Below are 22,845 nucleotides of genomic sequence, written 5' to 3' on the forward strand. Positions count from 1 at the left end.
CCTCCATGTCGGTTGAAAGCAGGAATGGAGACCTTTATTGGCTGAATCTGTTCATGTGTATAGCTGCAGACATGTCAACACAGTACAAGCAGTGACAGGCAAGACTGGCTGGTCAGAATACTGCAAGTCAATGCCATGAATGATATGACTGCAGTGTTAGCTTCACGTATTCTTGGAATGTTTTATAGGACTATAACTGTACCACAATATCAAGATGCCAAACGGGCACAAGCCTCCTCACCGTTGTGGACATCTTCAAAAGGTAATGCTTCATGAAGGGTCCTCACATCCGGGACATACCTCTTCTCATTACTACCATCCGGGAGAAGATTCAGGAGCCTGAAGAACTACACTTAATGTTTTAGGAACAGGTTTATCCCCTCTGTCATCAGATTTCTGAACAGGCTACGAGCAGATGAGCACTCCCTTGCTATTCCTCTTTTGTTCCATCTAGGAGCGTCAGCAAAAATCGACACGAGTGTAATTACTTCTAACGTACACCTTATTACCCCCAACGTCGTATAAAAAATATATAAGAAAAAACACATCCCAAAATGTAATAAAACGTAATAACGTACAACGTAACATGTAACATACATAGGAAACTTAACCCTTAACAGTCTGAGTGAATTCTGCCTAATGAAATGAAGGAGTCTCTACACATGCCCCCCCCCTCAGAATTCACCCTAGAAGACAAAGTCAAATGAGCAGGGGCCCGCAAAACTTGTGCGAACCTACTCCTGCCTTCACGGGCAGGAGCCGGGTAGGAAGAATAGTCAATGTCAGAAGCTCTGGAGGTGGGAGGCTGTCCCCTCCATGGGGGCTGTGCCATTTCCACTGTTCAAATGGGCAGGCTTGGGACGATCCACAGAAACACTGTCGGGGATACCTCCAAAGTCCATCGTAAAAAACTATCCCCCACTTCCAACATGCAGAACGGGCCGTCATAAGGCAGTCACAGGGGACCCCGATGTCCGTCATGATGAACAAACACATACGTTGCCTCCCACAGACCCGGCAGCAGGTGTGACCATGGCAGGACATGCTGCATCGTGGGCACTGGAGCGAAAGTTTTGTGCTGTCGATAAAAGTCGACCACTGCTGTGAGGTGGGCCATGGGACCATGGATGTCGGGAGAAACTCTCCCGGCACCCGCAGCAGTTGCCGGAAAATGAGGCAGAGAAGGACTGTAGGTCTGTCTTAGAGGCTGTCGTCAGGCCCAACATGACTCACGGCAGTCTGTACATATATAAGAAAAAACCCGCACCCCCAAAACATTATAATGTATAACGTAACACGTAACATACACAGCGAACTAACTTAACCCTTAACAGTGTGGGTGAATTCTGCCTAATGAAAGGAAGGAGCATGCAGAGCGGCTTTCACTGAATGGTGGAACAGCTCACACAGACCGTTGGCCTGAGGGTGATAAGCTGTGGTCTGGTGCAGTTTGACCCCCAGATCACGGGCAACCGCTCACCAAAGCTCGGACGTAAGAGCATTCCTCGGTCTGAAGAGAAGTCGAACGGGACACTGAACCAAGTGATTGATGAGCCGCCTCTGCAGCGGAAATGGACAATACTGGCACTGTCTCCCACCAATGTGTGGTCCTATCAATGATGGTGAGGAGGTGAGTAAACCTGAGGGACAGGGGCAACATGCCAACCAAATCCACGTGCATGTGGTCAAAACGCCACTCAGGGGCTGCAAAAGGAATTAAAGGAGCCGTGGCACGTCGATGCACCCTTGTGTGTTGACATGCCAAACAAGCACTAGCCCAGTCCCTGACATTCTTCTTAAGCCTGTGCCACACAAACATTTCTGTCACCAGTTTCTGCGATGCCCTCTGACCCGGGTGAAAGAGCCTGTGGACCACATCGAAAACTCACCGCCGCCAGCTCACTGGCACAACCAGCCTGCGTCGCCCTGTCAACACATCACACAGTTGTGAAACGCCACTGTCACCAAAAGCAACGTCCACCGATTTTTACCCTGTACCTGCTGAACACAGCTCCCGCACGCTCGGGACCGAAACCGGGTCTGCCGCCTTCTGAATGTAGTCCACACCCAAATGGACAGCACCAGTGAAGGACCGGGAAAGGCTGTCAGCCACGAGGTTACGCTTCCTCGCGACATGCTGGATGTCTGTGGTGAACTCTGAAATAAAAGAAAGATGGCGCTGCTGTCGAGCAGACCAAGGTTCAGAGACCTGGGCCATGGTGAATGTTAGGGGTTTATGATCCACAAAAGCCATGTGGACAGCCCTCTCGCTGAAAACAAAAACACCACGCAGCCAAGTACAGGCTGAGAAGCTCACAGTTGAACGTGCCGAACTTGCACTCACGGGGGTGAAGCTGACGGCTAAAAAAGGCGAGAAGCTGCCAAACGCCATTGATTGACGGTTCACGCACCACGCTGACTGCATAATTCGACACATCCGTGGTAAGAGCGATCGGCGTGTCTGGGAGGGGCGTGCAGCAGCATTGCATTGGGCAATCCTGCTGAGTGTCCAAGAATGCCTTGGACCTTTCCTCTGTCCAGTCCATGATGTGCTTGGCTGCTTTGTCCTTAAGTGTCTCGTAGAGCTGAGCTGAACCACTCTCTGGACAAAATGGTGATAAAAGTTCACCATACTCAAAAACTCCTGCAGCGCCTTAACGGTGACTGGCCGAGGGAAGCACTTAACGGCCTCAACTTTAGCCAGCGGGGAACTGCCCTCGCTGCATTGACGCGGTGTCCAAGGAAATCGAACACGGACAGTCCAAACTGGCACTTCACCAGGTTGACACTAAGACCGTGCTGATTAAGGCATTAGAAAAAGGTTTTCAAGTGTAAGAGATGTTCGTCCCTATCAAAATGTTATCTAGGTGAACAAACAGAAATGGCAAACCCCTGAGAACATTGTCCATGAGGCGCTGAAAGGTCTGGGCCACGTTCTTCAAACCCAATGGCATTTGAAGGAACTGAACCACAACAAACGGTGTAATAACAGGGTCCACCCCGTGTTTAGCAGTGGAGGAGGAGAAGGTGGGCTTGGTCAGGTCCGGGAACTCAGCAAGGAGGCCGATGAAGTTTTCAAAGGCGGAAAGGGCGTTGGACAACTTTGAAGTGCCGGTGCGTCAGTGCTGGACGTATGACACAAGAAGATGTCAGAATGTGCTTTTTGTTCGAGATGGTGTTTGATTATACATGGACACTGAAGCACAAGCTGTATCACTTTATAATGGCATTGGTTGAGGAAGAATAGGAATTAGAATAAGGCAGGAAGTGCGGTCAGAGGAACTCGTATCAGCCAAAGCATGTGGCTCCATTCACTTCTTTCTTAACGGAACTGAGTATAAAGCTACACGATTGACGCTAATCAATATCACTACATTCAAGCCCGAAATAACATTGACGGATTAGTGGTAATGTATTGGGTTTCACAATGACTTTGGTGAGGAAATCTGGTCTGAAATAATGCCTATCATCAGATGCCTCTCAGAATCGAAGGTATTATTTACACGAAGGTTTGGAATGATGAGTAAGTTAGACATTGCTTGTGTCTACGTGGAGCTGGGATCTTTTAACCTTGGGGCACAGAGGCAGTGCGAAGGTGGTGCGGGATAAGATCATGGTAGGGAAACAAGTCTGTCAGCCCATTCAGTCCTCACCCAACTCATCCATTTACACTAACTCCTCACCCAACACATCCATTTACACTAACTCCTCACCCAACACATCCATTTACACTAACTCCTCACCCAACACATCCATTTACATTAACTCCTTACCCAACTCATCTACTTACACTATTCCAACAGATGTCTCATCTTATTCTTCCCACAAGCTTGTCAACTCCAGATCCCAGCATTTATCTACACACTAGGGACAATCTCCCACTCACCTACCACCCGCACGTCTTTGGGTTGTGAAAGGAGACCTGATATCCAGGGACAACCCTACACAGTCACAGGGAGAATGTGCAAACTTCACAAAACAGCCACCGAAGTCAGGATCGAACCAGGGGTTGCTGGGGAAGTGAAGCAGTGACTCTACTGTCTGTTCCACTGTGCTGACCAAACCTTGGAGGTGGTGGGGCAGAGGCTGGAGTGACTACTTTTCACCATGGGGTGGTTGGAGTTTATCTGGGTTGAGTTGCCTGAGGAGGTTAGAAAGTTAGATATAATTACAACATTCAGAAGAATTGGGATTGCACTTATATAGGAAAAGCTCAGAGGGATAGGGGACTAATGCAGAAAAATTGGATTAACATAGATTGGCATCACAATTGGCATGGATGAGATTTCTTCTGCAGCGCTCTGTCATCTTGGTTAACCAAACAATGGATCCTTCACTTTCTCACCGGAATATCACAGTTCTGCGTGGATTGAAAATAACATCTCCAGCTCACTGGCACACATCAAGATTCCATACTTAGCCCACTGCTCTACTCTCTCTACACCCACGACTGTGTGGTGAGACACAGCTCAAATGCCATCTATAAACTTGCTGATGACACGATTATTGTTGGCAGAATTTCAGATGGTGACAAGAAGGCGTACAAGAGTGAGAAATATAAGCTAGTTGAGTGGTGTCACAGAAGCAACCTTGCACTCAGTGTCAGTAAGACCAAGGAACTGATTGTGGATTTCAGAAAGGGTAAAATGAGGGAACACAAACCCATCCTCCTCGAGGGTCAGAAGTGGAAAGGGTGAACAATTTCAGGTTCCTGGGTGATAACATCTCTGAGGATCTATCTTGTACCCAACATATCAATGTACTTATAAAGAAGGCACGACAGCAGCTAAATTTCAGTATGTCACCAAAGACACTCGCCAATTTCAACAGATGTACCGTGGAGATCATTCTAACTTGCTGCAGCACCATCTGGTATGAGCGGGGTGAGGATAGGGTTGCCAACTGTCCTGTATTAGCCGGGACATCCCGTATATTGGGCTAAATTGGTTTGTCCCATACGGGACCGCCCTTGTCCCGTATTTCCCCGAATAAGGTAGAGCGTTCCTATGAAACCGTTTGCAAGCCGAAGAAGCAATTACCATTAATTTATACAGGAAAAATTTTTGAGCCAAAAAATAACCTACCAAATCATATAAAATAACACATAAAACCTAAAATAACACTAACATATAGTAAAAGCAGAAATGATATGATAAATACACAGCCTATATAAAGTAGAAATGAAGAATATACAGTGTAGTTTCACTTAACAGAATCGGGAAGATTAAGGCAAAACCGATTTGTAGAAAAAAGTCAGCACGGACACGCATGCGCATGTCATGTATGCGCACGCACGCGTGTTCACACAGGTGCCCGCGCAAGGCTTCACGGTCATGGTAGTCTTTCTCGGGGTTAATACAAGTGTCCCGTAGTTGACTGCTACTTTTGTCCCTTATTTGGGAGTGAGAAAGTTGGCAACCCTAGGTGAGGAGGACAACTGCACCGGGTTGAAATAAGCTGTAGAAAGCTGTAAACTCAGTCAGCTCCATCATGGGCACTAGTCTCCCCGGCATCCAGGACACCTTCAAGGAGCGATGCCTGAAAAAGGCATCCATCATTAAAGACCCCCATCACCCAGGACATGTAATCTTCTCAATTCTACCACCAGGGAGGAGCCTGAAGGCACACACTCAACAATTCAGAAATAACAACACTCACAACAAGCTGGAGGAACTCAGCAGGTCGGGCAGCGTCCGTGGAAACGATCAATCAACGTTTCGGGCCGGAATCCTTCAAGAGGACGTCCTGATGAAGGGTTCCGGCCGGAAACGTTGACTGATCATTTCCATGGATGCTGCCCGACCTGCTGAGTTCCTCCAGTTTGTTGTGAGTGTTGCTTTGACCCCAGCATCTGCAGAATATTTTGTGTTTACAGTTCAGAAATAGCTTCCTCCCCTCTGCTACCAGATTTCTGAATGGACATTGAACCTATGCACACTACCTCACTATTGTTTTTTCTTTTTCTCACTATTTATTTAATTTAACTTGTTTAATATATATATAATATATAAACTCTTACTGTAATTTACAGTTTTATTATGCATTGCAATATACTGCTGCTGTGTAACAACAAATTTCATTACATATGCCAGTGATATTAAACCTGACTGATTCTTTCCTATTGTTCAAAATTGCAAAAAAATTACTTAGGGTTTGGAGTCACTCATTTAAACACCTGCGGGATGAGAAAAAAATTAGAAGATTGGTTTCTTTTTTCAGGATGACCTTTTTGGCCTCTTAGGGACAGCAAACATTTTGCAACTGAAAGTCTGTCATTCCTAGCATTTGAAACAAAGCGAAATTTACGACTATTTTTATAATCCCCTCAAGGATCTAGTCTTCAAAGACAAGAGCTGGTTCAGACATCGGATAGGGCAAAATAAATGGGAAAAAAAATCACCAGAACTGCTTTGAGCATCAGATAAATGTGCCTGTCAAATTGTACTTTAAAAGAGAAGCACACACATGACACCTGATGGATAAGTTATTGACTTTATCTGACATTAATTTTGCTTCTAGCAAGCAAGCTATTTTTACAGCTTGCCTTAATCATCAGCTAACAATGTAGCAATGCGCTCAGAAAAGACGGCAAGAAACAACGTATTCACACTGAGTAAGTAAAGTTGCAACTGTCTAAAATTAAGAATTTATTTGGATATGCATATCACCGGCAAATTTCTTGTGGGTTTCCAGACAACAAAATCCAAAGGATTAACCTTTGAACTCCAGAATTCTAATTGTTCTGTTTGAACTGGAATTATGTAAGGAAATTACTTGTACATTTGTATAGCAGCCTTTATATATGGCATGGTACTGCAGCTGTTAACCTAAATGAGTTGTATCTCTGAATAAATAATTAAATGAGCTACGGATGCAAAAACATTACAAAACTGAAGAGGCAAATTTGTGCACTGTGATACACAACAAAATAAGGACCTTTTAGTGTGCTTGTAGTTTATATTGGTTGAAGAATGTGAAAGCCAGGAATGTAGGAAACTTTTCTTCTGTAAATGTTGCCATAGATACGTACATCAACCTGACAAATACATGGGATCGTTTCTGATTTCTTTCTGGGATCTGTACGTCTCTGGCAAGGCCTGCATCTGTTGCTTGTGCCTTTTAGCCCGTCAGAAGGAGAAAATAAGCCGCTCCTTGAACTACAGCTGATGAGGATCCTCCCAAACTGCTGTTGGATAGGAGATCTGAAAATTAAACTCTGAAAGAATGGTGATATATTTTCAGATCAGGAGCAGCTGTCAAGAATGAGTGACTGCACTGCTCTCTCTGGCTGGTGCATACCGTGGTCCACGATGTTCTGCTGAACTTTTAACCTACTCTAAGATCAATCCAACTCTTCCCCTTTACAAAGTCTTCCATTTATCAATCACTCATGTGCCTGTCTGAAAGTTTCTTAAAAGTCCCTACTGTATCCACCTCTATCACCACTCCGGCAGTGTGTTTCATGCACTTACCATTCTCTGTGTAAAAAATCATCTCTGACATCCCACCAACGCATTCCTCCGATCACCTTAAAATTTTGCCCCCTCGTATTAGCCATTTCTACCCTGGGAAAAAGTCTCTGGCTATCCACTCAGTCTATGCCTCTTAAAATCTTGTAGACCTCTATCAAGTCACCTCTCATCCTCCTCTGCTCCAAAGAGACAAGCCCTAGCTCGCTCAACCTATCCTTATAAGATTCCAGACAACGGGGTGACATGTTGGGGCACCCTTTAAGAGAAGGGTTGTGCAGTCTGATGTGACCAGAATGAATATTAAATTTTCTTGAATGCTATTGGTATCGCTTTGCTTTGGAAACTGAAATAGAAAACCTTAGTTTATTAAAGAAGAACGACGCATAGCAAAGCAAAAACAGCTCCTCCTTGTTTAACGAAGGACACTTTTGATGGCATCATTTTGGGTTTATCTGCCACCCTTGTGCCTCTTGTTGTCATTCTGGAGACATGCAGTCCTTTCATCCCCCGTCTCTTCATCTCTTCTGCTGTTTGTTTTTTGTCTCTGATCCTGGAGACGTGCATGCCTCTCCTCCTCCGTCTCTTCTTCTCTCACCATTTTTTGTCCTGACTCTTTGATCCTGGAGTCATGTGGCCCTGGCCTCATCTGATTCTTGTTTTCTCCCTCTCCTTGCCACTTCTCGATGACGTTTGGCATCATCTCTTGACCATAATGTCCTGCTTCCCTCTACAGGCTGACAATTTTTTTTTAACCTTAAAGCTGGATAGAAGATGCGAAGCAGTAACAAAAAAGGATGCTGATGATTCTTGGTGATGTGGTTGATGCTCTCCTAAATGGACATGATATAGTCACCACTGTCCTTTGACTACAGAAAAGGATTTTATGGGTGTCTCGAAGTACGTCATTACAATAAGATTTAATTATCTCTTATTGATGGGTAGCAGTTAGATCTGTCCCTATCCTGCACATGCTGATGTGATTAGCAGAATGTGATCCCTCGAAATAAAGCTGCCCTGCCCTTTTGCCCCGGTAGGTGTCGCTGCTGAGGCTGGCCGTGCGCATGCGTTGGGCTGTCGCGTCCCGATTTCCATGATGGCGGATCAGCTCTCGGGTTCAGAGGGAGCCTGTTGATTTTTGTGAATGAGCAATTTTATACAAATATATAACCCTGAACTTTGCCTGCATTCTGTTAGTTTGCACATTTTAATTCGATTTAGCCAAAAAAAGTGCTGCTGTAATGCACTGTTTGCACTAATTGGAGGTCACAAACAGACAAACAGACAGACAGAGCATGAGAGTTTTAGTAGTATATAGACGTTCTCCAGTCCAGGCAGCATTCTGGGAAATCTCCTCTGCACGCCTTTAAAGCTTCCACATCCTTCCTATAATGAGGCGACCCAATCTGAACACAATATTTCATGTGTGATCTAACAAGGGTTTTATAGAGCTGCAACGTTTGGACCATGATAGGACAAAGGCCGTGATGAGCTCTGGAGTGGGTGGTGCTGGTGAAACCGGTTCATGGCCAGGATTGGTCAGTGCTACTTGACAGCACTGCCAAAGATGGCTTCCAACACTCTGCTGATGACTGAAATTTGCCTGATGGGTGATGATTGGCTGGATTGGATCTAATCTGCTTTTTGTGTACAGGTCTCCTGGACGGACTCTAGCGCTGTAACTGCAGTGGAATGGCTTGGCTGGAGGTACAGCTAATTTTGGAGTGCTGGTCTTCAGTATAGCAGCTGGGATGCTGTCTGCTTCTTAAGCCTTGGAAGTTTCCAAAGCTCTCAGCTGTGCTTGCAGTGAGGGCCAGATTTACAATCCAAAATCCTTCCAAACACCACTCCCAACAAGCACATTCAATTTTGGCTGTACATTTTCAGATACTGATGTGTTAGTCTCTTTTAAAGGCAAGAAGTCTCCCCTCCCCTCACGCTCCCTTGATGCCCCTATTCCTTCTATTTCCTCCTCACTTTCTAGAAGTCCTCTCTCTGCTCTCTGACTTCCCCCTTATTGCTCCCTCATTTGCTCCTCACTACCCACTCATTTATCTCCCCACTCCCTTTCACTGCTGCCTCATTCTCCCCTCACTGTTCACCATTGCTCCCCCCAACACTTCCACTCACTACCTCCCCTCTACGACTTTGCTCCCTCTCACTCCCACATCGCTCCCCTCTTACTGCCTCCTCACGGCCCCATAATCACATTGCTCAGAATAAGGCTTCCAACAAGGCCCTGCACAGTTGTCACAATTAGTAAGTTTGTTAGTGACATGAAAATGGGTCGTGTTGTGAAGGGTGAGGAAGGTTGTCAAAGGGAACAGTGGGATATACAATAGATGAGCTGGAAAAGTGCTAGGAGCAATGGCAGATATAATTTAATGCCAGAAGATGTAGTTTGGGAAACCAAGTAGGGTTATGATGTATACAGCAAACAGTAGCCCACTAAGGAAAATTGATGAACAGAGATACCTAGGGATTCAAGTCTCTACTGGAAGTGGCAATACAGGGAGATAGGTGGTGAAGAAGACATGCAGCATGCATGCCTTTAGAGATTGAGGAATAGACTATAAAAGTTGGCTTGTTATGTTGTAACTTTACAAAGCATTGGTTACTCTCTACTTGGAGTATGAGATAGAGTTCTGGTTACTACACCACGGGAAGGATGTAATTGCACTGGAGTGGTGCACAGGAAATTCGCCAGGATGTTTCCTGGATTGGAAAACTTCTGGCATGGGGAGAAAGTGAATAGGCTGGGCTTGTTTTCCCTGGATTGAAGGAGGCGATTAAGGGTGTCTTGATGACATATAAAATTATGAAGGGAAAGGTAGAGTAAATAGTGAAAATATTTCTCCCATGGTTGGGGCATCGAAAACGAGGACAAAATTTTATGTTGAGAAGAAGAAATTTCGAAGGAGACTTGAGGGGAAAGTTTTTTACACAGACGGCTGGAACTCTCTGCCAGAGGAGGTGGTAAAATCAGATTCAAACTCAAGGTCCACGAGACATTTAGACAGACATAAGCAGGCAAGGCACAAAAGGACACAGCCTAATCTGGGCAGTGTAGATAGGTAAGATAGTTGGTATAGATGTAGAGCATCCAGGCACCAGTTTCTATATTGTAAGAATGCAGAACTCTGAAAAATCCCCTTCACACATTTACAGTCTGACCAAACTATCCCCCTGTATTATACAACAGACTTCTGCCCACATGAATTGTCCCCCCATGTTAAATAATAACAGAATACTTGTCTGTATGAACTGCCCCCTTGTACTATACAATGACAGAACACTTCCCACATGAATTGTCCCCCCTTGTGTTATACAACAGCAGAACATTCGCCTATATGAACTGTCCCCTCTGTGCTATATATGAGCAGATCTCCACCCCACAAGTCCAGCACTTGCATTTCGATCCAAAGAAAGACCAGGTCTGATATGAGCTTTGTAAAAAACCAGAGCACCCGAAGGAAACCCAGGCGGTAACGGGCAGAATGTAGGAACTCCTTGCAGGCAGTGGTGGGAATTGAACCTGGGTTGCCTATACTGTAAAGTGTTGTGCTAACCACAATGCCAGCCCACACTTAGACTTTGCCTCCATAATAGCTGAGGAGCCTGTGCTGATCCTGGTGACATTGCACTCATCTGCGAGCCTCAAAAGATCTGTTCCTTCTTGCCCTATTTCCTGTCCTTTGGTCATTCACTTCAATCCAATGCCTTACAGCTCATCCTATGAGTTCTATTATGTGGAACATTATTCAATAACTTTTGATAATCTATATAACCTCCAATAATTTGCATCCAATTGTTTGGAAATCCTGATGGTGAGATATTTGGCTTCCTCATTAGTGTGGGGAGTGCCACCTGTAGCCTTGGGCCACAGCCAGTGATGGGAGGGCACAGGATGGCTGGATGAATCAGAGGCGACTGAATCGAAGCAGAATGTGCAAAACTGAAAAGGAAGAACTATAGTAATGGAGGTTTTCAGGAGATGAACAAAAGAGGAGTCTGAAGATGAACAAGTCAGAACTCACAAGAGATCAACTTTCACAAGGATGATCAATGTCCTTGGGGCAAGAAGGAGAGAAATTGGTTAGCCAACAAGTGATCCCTATTACACTATGTGAGGCTGGTTGTGTATTGGCCAAAAAGGAGCAGTAGAATTCAAGAATTAGGTAGTAATATCAAATTAATATGATGAGTTGATGCATAAGTTGTGAGTAGTTTGAAGTAATTAGACTTTGCATGGTTTTTCGTCTAATCTAAGCTGACCAAGCTAAGGGTCAATAAGAGCAAGTGGGGTGTGTTGCTGGTGTTAGTGTCCAGTCTGTGGGCTGAGAGTGCAGCTGAAGCTGGGGTCATGATCCGGGTCACAAGATATCTGGGATGTGAGTCGGTTTATTGTAGAAAATGGAATAGATAGTATCACCCTTCAACACACCAAGTTCACTTGAAAACTTTTCAGTATGTTGAAAAACAAAATAAAGATCAGTTTGGTGTTTGTGGAAGTAACATGCAGCAAATCTACAAGTCCAGCACCACCAAAATCCCAAGAATGTCAGATGTCAAAGTTTTACTGGACACCATATTCACTTGTGCAAATTTATCTAATCTGCCAGGCATACTGTCCAATAAAATCTAACAATTATCCTTTCATACAAATACACTCAATCTGCCTCACACAATGAGATTTTAGGTGTTCCTTTGGACTTCACATTGCAGCATTTTGCAAACAACGATATTAGACCAATTGACTTAGTTGTGTTACATCTGTTGCTCTTCAGTTCGTTTGAATGACCCAGGGCCCTGGACATTTTGGAACAGCATTACTAAAGTCTTCACCTCTGCAGCTCCGATCTAAATTTTCATGTGTTGGGCATTTGACTGTTTTTAATTTCCTTCAGAACTTCATTTTCAGTTCTATTAGTCATAGTCATACTTTATTGATCCCGGGGGAAATTGGTTTTCGTTACAGTTGCACCATAAATAATTAAATAGTAATAAAACCATAAATAATCAAACAGTAATATGTAAATTATGCCAGGAAATAAGTCCAGGACTAACCTATTGGCTCAGGGTGTCTGACCCTCCAAGGGAGGAGTTGTAAAGTTTGATGGCCACAGGCAGGAATGACTTCCTATGACGCTCTGTGTTGCATCTTGGTGGAATGAGTCTCTGGCTGAATGTACTCCTGTGCCCACCCAGTACATTATGTAGTGGATGGGAGACATTGTCCAAGATGGCATGCAACTTGGACAGCATCCTCTTTTCATTAATTACATCAATTACATTAAGGTCCTTGTTACCATTTGACTCTCACTAAGCTAAGTTTACAAACCTTACGTTATGGGTGGTGAACTAATGTGATGCACCAGTGATGCTGCAGAACTTCTTAACGCCAGGTTTTCCAGTGCTGACAAATAATATTGAGTGTTTTACACTGTATTGGAAGACTTGTGTGTCTATATTTAATAATTTATTGATATTCCTTTTGCAATTCCATTAATATACTATAATATATAATATTGTTTGAAGCCTGTGCAACTCTGGTATAAAGGGATGTGTAAAAAAATAAGGAACAGATAAAGTGTGAGAGGATTTTCTGATTGGGCTCACAGTGAGGGTGCCCAGCTTTGCCTCGGTATCAGAATCTCCAGCCTGCTCAAAAAAGCAGGTATTAATCCCTCTCCCCACTGACCCTTATTGTACATTTTGCCCAGCACAGCATTAATCTTTGCACAGTTGTTTGCTAATCTACCTACTAATTTTCAGATGCAGTGGCAATTTGAAACCCCATAGCTCACTACAATAAATGACACTGAGTGAGGGGCAAGCATCGTGTTTGTCAATTTTCTTCAACTGTTTTGCAGAAAGATTTTTGACTATATTTGTCAGCTGGCCCTTTTTATCCCAGTTAGAAGTGACATTAGGCACAGCTAAGGACTAATTTCCTTGCATCTGTGCTAAAATACAATGTGATCATACTGGATTATTTATATCTAATTAACCATGACAAGCAAAACGTATCTGTACCATCCTTTGGCACGCACAGTACACTGCCTTCGCACACAGTGTAAATGCACTGAGCATCCATTTCTACATCAGCAGGATCAACAGCTCCAGGAGTGACGGCAGCTGCAGTGGAAATACTTTCATGAGCATCACTGCATCAAAAGTGACATTCCATTAACCCAGTGCTGGCTGGTGTTTAAAGTCCATTAAAAACATCAGATCCAGCACTGTGGGCTGTGTCTGCACAAAACAGAGAGGTATAAACCAACAAAGCATGTCCTGGAACTGGGCTTCCGACTGTTAAAGTAGAGTTGGGCATCCCCCTTCAGCACTGGCCTTTGTGGTTCCGATTCTCTCCCAGGACAGGACCATTCATTTCCCATCTCACAGAATCACAGAGTAATGCAGCGCGGAAACCCATCTTGTCCACACCAACAAAGTCGCAAGGGGCCCATACCCAGGCTAGTCCCAGTTGCCTGTATTTGACCTATAAACTCTCTTAAACCTTTCCCACCCACATACCTGTCCAAAGCACACATTCATGGCTGAAAATAATGAGAGGCCGTGGAGGCAGAATAGTTCCCACTGCTGCCCTAGGCCCAGACCCAGGATCAATCCTCGTGCTGCCTGCAAGGAATTTGCACATTCTCCCTGAGGGCTTCTGCTGAAAGCCATAGTTTCCTCCCATTAGTTTGTTGACCACTGTAAGTTATCTTATAGTGCTGGTAATTCAGTAGGGAAAAGGTTCTTTGGCCTATATGTGTCCACGCTGACCAGAATGTACGCTCAGTGATCACTTGATTAGGTATTTCCTGTTCCTAATAAAGTGGCCACTGAGTGTATGTTCGTGGTTTTCCGATGCTGTAGCCCATTCACTGCGAGGTTCGAAGTGTTGTGGATTCAGGGATGCTCTTCTGCACACCACTGTTGTAATGTGTGGTCACCTGAGTTACTGTCGCCTGCCTTCAGCTAGAACCAGTCTGACCCTTCTCCTCTGACTTCTCTCATTATCAAGGTGGTTTTGCCCACAGAACTGTCACTCACTGGATTGTTTTTTAAATTTTTCACACCATTCTCCGCAAACTCTAGAGACTGTTATGTGTGAAAATTACAAGAGATCAGCAGTTTCTGAGATACTCAAACCACCCTGTTTACCAACACGGTCAAAGTCACTAAGATCACATTTCTTCCCTATTCTGATATTTGGTCTGAATAACACCTGAGCCTCTTGACCATGAAGAATAAAGAGTCACAAACAAGAGGAAATCTGCAGTAGATTTTGTGATGCTATTCATGTGTAGTTAATAACAAGCTACATGAACATGTGGCATTTTGCTGCAAGACACAGTGAGATATAACTTCTTAAAACCAAACACAAGGACAATTAATGTGGATACCTATTGAGCCTGATTTAGAATCAATGATTCTCCAAACAAGAGCACATAAGACCAAAAGATATCGGAGCAGAATTAGGCTATTTGGCCCATCACATTTGCTCTGCCATTCGATCATGGCTGTTTTATTTTTCCTCTCAGTCCCATTCTCCTGCCTTCTCCCCATAACCTTTAATGCCCTTACTAATTATCAATCACAGTTTTAAATATACTTGGAGTCCAGCCATCTGCGGAAATGAATTCCACAGATTCACAACCCTCTGGCTAAAGAAATTCCTCCTCATCTTTATTCTAAAGGGATGTTATTCTCTTCTGAGGCTGTGCTCTCTGGTCTTACTATTGGAAACATCCTCTCCGTGTCCACTCTATCTAAGCCTTTCAATATTCGGTATGTTACCATGAGTTTCCCCCTCATTATTCTAAACTCTAGCAAGTATCTGTAACATCTGTAATCTGTCAAGTAGGGGACCGTGCACAATTCTGATTTGATGGAGACAGACGTGAGAGTACGGAGGAACATCTGGAAAACTTCTGAAATGGCCGCTTCGCTGCTGCTGCTACTGTGTGGTAACTGGAATCTCCGGAGCAGAAGGCCCAGAATCCTCGGCTTTGCTTGTTTTAGCTGCCGGGGTGAGGTCAAAGGAGCTCGGCAGAGGATGGCACTCGGGAGGCTGTATCGGAGGGGCTGGTCAGAGGCTCGAAGTGTTCGGATGGACGGACTCAGTGTCAGCTGTGGTCGGCTGCTTCCAATGCATCGGCAGTTGTCGGTGCCTGGAGGTTTATGGCAGGGAGTTTCTCCCTTTTGCCGCCTGCTATCAGGGACTCGGGAGTCAATCAGGACTTGAGACTTTTTTTTTACCGTCCCCATGGTCTGTTCTTTATCAAATTATGGTATTGCTTTGCACTGCTGTAACTATATGTTATAATTATGTGGTTCTGTCAGTGTTAGTCTTTGGTTTGTCCTGTTTTTCTGTGATATCACTCTGGAGGAACATTGTATCATTTCTTAATGCATGTATGCATTTCTAAATGACAATAAAAAGAGGACTGAGTGTTCTCATAATCTAATCTAATCCAATCTAAGTGCAGCCCAAAGCCAATAAGTGCTCCTCAGATGTTAGGCCTTTCTTTGTTGGGATCACACAAAGCAGGAAGACTGAAAACTACGACAGGGGGTGAGTAGGTATCACACATACTGGCTCTGTCCTAGACACTTGGAAGCACAGAACTCCTCCCTTCAAGTGTATCAATGAAGTTCTGGCTTTTAATAAAACACTGTTGGTCAGTTATATTTTTCAGCCTGTGTAATCGGAAGTTTCCAACTCAAATTCAGATATTCAGTCAGGATTTAAATCTGGATTAGGTTCCTTGGTCTAAATTACCGTTTCGGTGAAACAGAACCAATCTTCTCTTACTAACAATAGCATAATCCATGAAAATGTGGGAAGAATAATTTATGCAGGATTAGTGGTTGATTGTCAGCATGGACTCAAAGGGCCAATGGGCCTGTTTCTATGTTGCATCTCTCTACAACTCTATTAACATCTACAAAGAGATCAGAAATGAAATCTATTATAATAGGCGAGACGATAGCACAGCGGCTGCCTAAACTGCTAACAACAGTTATCGACAAATTATCCTCAACAATTGGTCAAATGTGGAGGATTGAGTGTGTAGTGCACACAATGGCACTTCTGCACAGGTGGTTGCTATGTTAGAGATTGCTTAGATGCGCAATCACTTTTGATCAATTGTAACCAATGTGAATCCCTGCCCTGTTATCCATCACTTTAAAGAGTATCTACACTTAAGAAAGATTTGTAATGAAGTATATCGGAAGTAAGATTTGGCCATTCCACTGTTTTGTTCTGCAGTTTGATAGGATAGATCATGCCTGATCTGATTTTTGTCTTAACTCCTATTTCCTGCTCATCATCTGTAGCATTAGTTCAAAATCCTATATAGTTTATAGAGAATATAGTTTTTGACTCAGTATCCATGGCTGTGAGTGGCAGAAATTTGCAAAATGTAATCCCCCAAAAGAAGAAATTCCTCAATTTGACGTGGTCGATTCCTTACCTTGAGTGTACTTCTTAGTTCTAGACTCCCTCAGCAGAGGAAGCATTCTCACAGAATCTATGCTGGTTCAATGGAATCACCTCTCATTCTTCGAAACTCCAATTTACCTCAGCTCATTCTGCTCAATTTCCCCTGAAAGATGATCCACTCATCCCAGAAAGTAAACAGAATTCTTCAAAGAATACTTATCATATCTCCAGGAAACTTCATCCAACAGCTCACATATAACTAATTACTTTGAGATGCGTCACCTGCTGTTAGATAGACATGCAAAATTAACTGCAGTCAATTTCACAAGGGTACATACAGGACGTCAAGGTGAAGGAGGCTAATGGTTCATATAAACCTTCTTACACACAAAAAATGATCAATCATCATAATTGTTTTACTGTGTGATTGGTGTTAAATAAATGTGTATTCTAATCAAGTGACCATATAGACGACCTGTAGTTCCCATTGATACATCACAACTACAAGCAAGCAACAAGCTATTTTTTTATCGAGGAGCAGCACTCCCATTATCAGCTATGTGGTTCAGCATTCCAATGCTGGTACGTGTAGTTGTAACTAGAAGAAACTGAAGGTACCAGTATCAAGATCTAATTGGACTATTGTTTAAAAGATGCTTTCTAAGTCGATAAAATCCTTTCACTGTGTAAAACTGGCTGCCCTGTGTTCTTGTCAGAGTCTGTGGATCTGTGAATCGCCCGTGAATGCACAGGCTGACATACAGAAGTGCCAAGATGTGAGAAAGGCATGAATAATCAGATGAAAAGTCTGAATGTGTTTGCAAACCATCTCTAACAAAGTGAATAGCTGTTTATCAAATAAACATAAAGAGTGTTTGGGGACCTCATTAGAAAGGAGCTGCATTTCAGAGCATGGGTTTGTAGATACGAAGGTCTGCCTTGTGCCTGTTGAGCACACAGCCTTGGCTGCAGAAACAATGAAGAGTAGTTCTTGGTCTTTGGAAAAGCCGGGGCACAAAAATTCACCAGGGTGAGATACCTTACCAAGGCGAAGTACCTCAGCAGGGAGACCTCACCGAGGAGAGGTACCTCACCAGGGAGACCTCACTGAGGTGAAATACCTCACCAGGGAGACCTCACTGAGGTGGAGTACCTCACTGAGGTGAAGTACCTCATCAGGGAGACCTCACCAAGGCGAGGTACCTCAGCAGGGAGACCTCACCGAGGCGAGGTACCTCACCAGGGAGACCTCACCGAGGCGAGGTACCTCACCAGGGAGACCTCACTGAGGTGAAATACCTCACCAGGGAGACCTCACTGAGGTGGAGTACCTCACTGAGGTGAAGTACCTCATCAGGGAGACCTCACCAAGGCGAGGTACCTCAGCAGGGAGACCTCATCGAGGGGAGGTACCTCAGCAGGGAGACCTCACCGAGGCGAGGTATCTCACCTGGGAGAACTCACCGAGGTGAGGTACCTCACCAGGGAGACCTCACCGAGGCGAGGTATCTCAGCAGGGAGACCTCACCGAGGCGAGGTACCTCACCTGGGAGACCTCACCGAGGTGAGGTACCTCACCAGGGAGACCTCACCGAGGCGAGGTATCTCAGCAGGGAGACCTCACCGAGGCGAGGTACCTCACCAGGGAGACCTCACCGAGGCGAGGTACCTCAGCAGGGAGACCTCACCGAGGGGAAGTACCTCACCAGGGAGACCTCACCGAGGCGAGGTACCTCACCAGGGAGACCTCACCGAGGCAAGGTACCTCAGCAGGGAGACCTCACCGAGGCGAGGTACCTCACCAGGGAGACCTCACTGAGGTGAAATACCTCACCAGGGAGACCTCACTGAAGTGGAGTACCTCATCAGGGAGACCTCACCAAGGCGAGGTACCTCAGCAGGGAGACCTCACCGAGGTGAGGTATCTCAGCAGGGAGACCTCACCGAGGCAAGGTACCTCAGCAGGGAGACCTCACCGAGGCGAGGTATCTCAGCAGGGAGACCTCACTGAGGTGAAATACCTCATCAGGGAGACCTCACTGAGGTGGAGTACCTCATCAGGGAGACCTCACCAAGGCAAGGTACCTCAGCAGGGAGACCTCACCGAGGCGAGGTATCTCACCTGGGAGAACTCACCGAGGTGAGGTACCTCACCAGGGAGACCTCACCAAGGCGAGGTATCACAGCAGGGAGACCTCACCAAGGCGAGGTACCTCACCAGGGAGACCTCACCGAGGCGAGATACCTCAGCAGGGAGACCTCACCGAGGGGAAGTACCTCAGCAGGGAGACCTCACTGAGGTGAAGTACCTCACCAGGGAGACCTCACTGAGGTGAAGTACCTCAGCAGGGAGACCTCACTGAGGTGAAATACCTCACCTGGGAGACCTCACTGAGGTGAAGTACCTCACCAGGGAGACCTCACTGAGATGAAATACCTCACCAAGCTGACCAAAACAATACACACAAAATACTGGAAGAACTCGAGAGGCCAGGCAGCGTCTATGGAAAAGAGTAAACAGCCGACGTTTCAGGCTGTGACCCTTCCTTAGTCCTGATAAAGGGTTTCAACCTGAAACGTCAACCGTTTACTCTTTTACGCAGAGGCTGCTAGGCGTGCTGAGTTCCTCCAGCATTTTATGTGTGTTGCCTGGATTTCCAGCATCTGCGGATCTTCTCGTGTTTGACCATCAACAATGCATTTATACTATTTCTACAATAATCTGTTTTATATTCTCATCAGCTCCTCATCAACTACCCTCAGTTTCAACCCATCACCTCCACAGGAACAGCAGCAATTTACAGCAGTCAGTTCACATACAGACACACATACTGTTTATTTGGAAAGAGGCAGTACATTTAGCACCCGGAGAAAATCCATGCAGACATGGGGAAAATGCACGAACTCCACACGGACAACATCAAAGGCCAGTACTGAGGCCAGGTCTCAGGAGTCAGAGCTAACAGTTCGACTGACTGTGCCTCTGTGTTGCCAATATATTAAAGGTGACAGGGCAAGTTACTAAAACTGAAAATAATTTATAAGGTCTTTAATCAATAGTTTCTTCGAAGTAAAAGTGAGAAGGTTAATTCCCTGCTGGAAAAATATGACTGATCCAACTGCAACACTTTCTGACATTATCAATAACCTTGGAGTGTGGAAATGATGTGATGTGGAGACGATGGGACAACTCTCTTTGCAGGCCAGGAAGAGATATAACGAAACTTTTTTTTCAATAATGAGGAGGTTTGACAGAGTAATAGGGTGAAACTGATTCAATTGCTGGACAGGTTGGTAATTAGATGCCATTGTAGCTAAAAAGAAAAGATGAATAGTGTTTTAAGTAGAATGCTGTCATCAGAAATTGATAGGCCAACAGCAGGACAGAAATAGAAGCAATTGTGTCTTTCAAAAGAGAATTTTTTGATAAGAGAGTCGTGGGGGATAAAAGCAGAGTGTACCTAATTGGCTGAGACTTTCAAACAGATGGTGTAGGGATGATTGACCAATGGGCTGACATACAGTACTTTATCATTTAAATAAACAAGAAACATATCTCTGATCATTACATAAACCCATGAAATTAGCAATATAATCAGAAAGTTTACTGCAGTATTCAGTCAACTCTGTGGAAAGCTTCTGAGGCTATTGGTCGTAACTAATTCCATGTGTGTTTGCAATCAGATCCAAAAATATCGAAGGTTACAGTCATTTCCCATTTAAAGTTAGAAATAGACTAAACAGAATGAAGTACAGTAATAAGATTAAACTTCAAACAACTATTTCCACATTGGTTAATGTTTGTTATAAACAAGATCACCACATAATAGTGTTGAAATATACAATTCCAGTCTGGTGTTATAGAACACTTACAGAACATTTCTTCCACCATCTCTAATTATAATCAGACAACAGGAATTCTGCAGATGCTGGAAATTCAAGCAACACACATAAAAGTTGCTGGTGAACGCAGCAGGCCAGGCAGCATCTCTAGGAAGAGGTGCAGTTGACGTTTCAGGCCGAGACCCTTCGTCAGGACTAACTGAAGGAAGAGTGAGTAAGGGATTTGAAAGTTGGAGGGGGAGGGGGAGATCCAAAATAATAGGAGAAGACAGGAGGGGGAGGGAAGGAGCCAAGAGCTGGACAGGTGATAGGCAAAAGGAATACGAGAGGATCATGGGACAGGAGGTCCGGGAAGAAAGAGGATGGGCAAGGAGTATATTCAGGGGGACAGAGGGAGAAAAAGGAGAGTGAGAGAAAGAATGTGTGTATAAAAATAAGTAACAGATGGGGTACAAGGGGGAGGTGGGGCATTAGCGGAAGTTAGAGAAGTCGATGTTCATGCCATCAGGTTGGAGGCTACCCAGACGGAATATAAGGTGTTGTTCCTCCAACCTGAGTGTGGCTTCATCTTTACAGTAGAGGAGGCCGTGGATAGACATGTCAGAATGGGAATGGGATGTGGAATTAAAATGTGTGGCCACTGGGAGATCCTGCTTTCTCTGGCGGACAGAGCGTAGGTGTTCAGCAAAGCGGTCTCCCAGTCTGCGTCGGGTCTCGCCAATATATAAAAGGCCACATCGGGAGCACCAAACGCAGTATATCACCCCAGCGGACTCACAGGTGAAGTTTTGCCTCACCTGGAACGACTGTTTGGGGCCCTGAATGGTGGTAAGGGAGGAAGTGTAAGGGCATGTGTAGCACTTGTTCTGCTTACACGAATAAGTGCCAGGAGGGAGATCAGTGGGGAGGAATGGGGGGGACGAATGGACAAGGGAGTTGCGTAGGGAGCGATCCCTGCGGAATGCAGAGAGGGGGGGAGGGAAAGATGTGCTTAGTGGTGGGATCCCGTTGGAGGTGGCGGAAGTTACAGAGAATAATATGTTGGACCTGGAGGCTGGTGGGGTGGTAGGTGAGGACCAGGGGAACCCTATTCCTAGTGGGGTGGCGGGAGGATGGAGTGAGAGCAGATGTACGTGAAATGGGGGAGATGCGTTTAAGAGCAGAGTTGATAGTGGAGGAAGGGAAGCCCCTTTCTTTAAAAAAGGAAGACATCTCCCTCATCCTAGAATGAAAAGTCTCATCCTGAGAGCAGATGTGGCGGAGATGGAGGAATTGCGAGAAGGGGATGGCGTTTTGCAAGAGACAGAGTGAGAAGAGGAATAGTCTAGACAGTTGTGAGAGTCAGTAGGCTTATAGTAGACATCAGCGGATAAGCTGTCTCCAGTGACAGAGACAGAAAGATCTAGAAAGGGGAGGGATGTGTCAGAAATGGACCAGGTAAACTTGAGGGCAGGGTGGAAGTTGGAGGCAAAGTTAATAAAGTCAACGAGCTCTGCATGCGTGCAGGAAGCAGCGCCAATGCAGTCGTCGATGTAGTGAAGGAAAAGTGGGGGACAGATACCAGAATAGGCACGGAACTTAGATTGTTCCACAAAGCCAACAAAAAGGCAGGCATAGCTAGGACCCGTACGGGTGCCCATAGCTACACCTTTAGTTTGGAGGAAGTGGGAGGAGCCAAAGGAGAAATTATTAAGAGTAAGGACTAATTCCGCTAGACGGAGCAGAGTGGTGGTAGAGGGGAACTGATTAGGTCTGGAATCCAAAAAGAAGCATAGAGCTTTGAGACCTTCCTGATGGGGGATGGAAGTATATAGGGACTGGACATCCATGGTGAAAATAAAGCGGTGGGGGCCAGGGAACTTAAAATCATCGAAAAGTTTAAGAGCGTGAGAAGTGTCACGAACGTATAATCAGAGACTGTTTAGGGAATGGATAAGAAAATGCAGTTTTTTTCAGCAATGGGATAATCTGTTCAACTCTATGGTTGAACCTGTGATATGAAGCTATGTCATACATAAATGCAAGACTCAGATATAAGAAGTTCAAGTAAAAACCACTTGTTTCCATTTCAGAGAA

The 22,845-nt window shown here is 44.9% G+C and overlaps 1 protein-coding gene across 1 annotated transcript in view; it reads right to left on the reverse strand.

Annotated features, from left to right (window-relative positions):
• epha8 (eph receptor A8) overlaps positions 1 to 22,845 on the reverse strand; it is a 527,259-nt gene that overhangs the window by 206,590 nt on the left and 297,824 nt on the right. The window lies entirely within an intron of this gene.

Source organism: Mobula birostris, chromosome 27 (genome assembly GCF_030028105.1).
Source record: "Mobula birostris isolate sMobBir1 chromosome 27, sMobBir1.hap1, whole genome shotgun sequence".
Lineage (NCBI taxonomy): Eukaryota > Metazoa > Chordata > Chondrichthyes > Myliobatiformes > Myliobatidae > Mobula > Mobula birostris.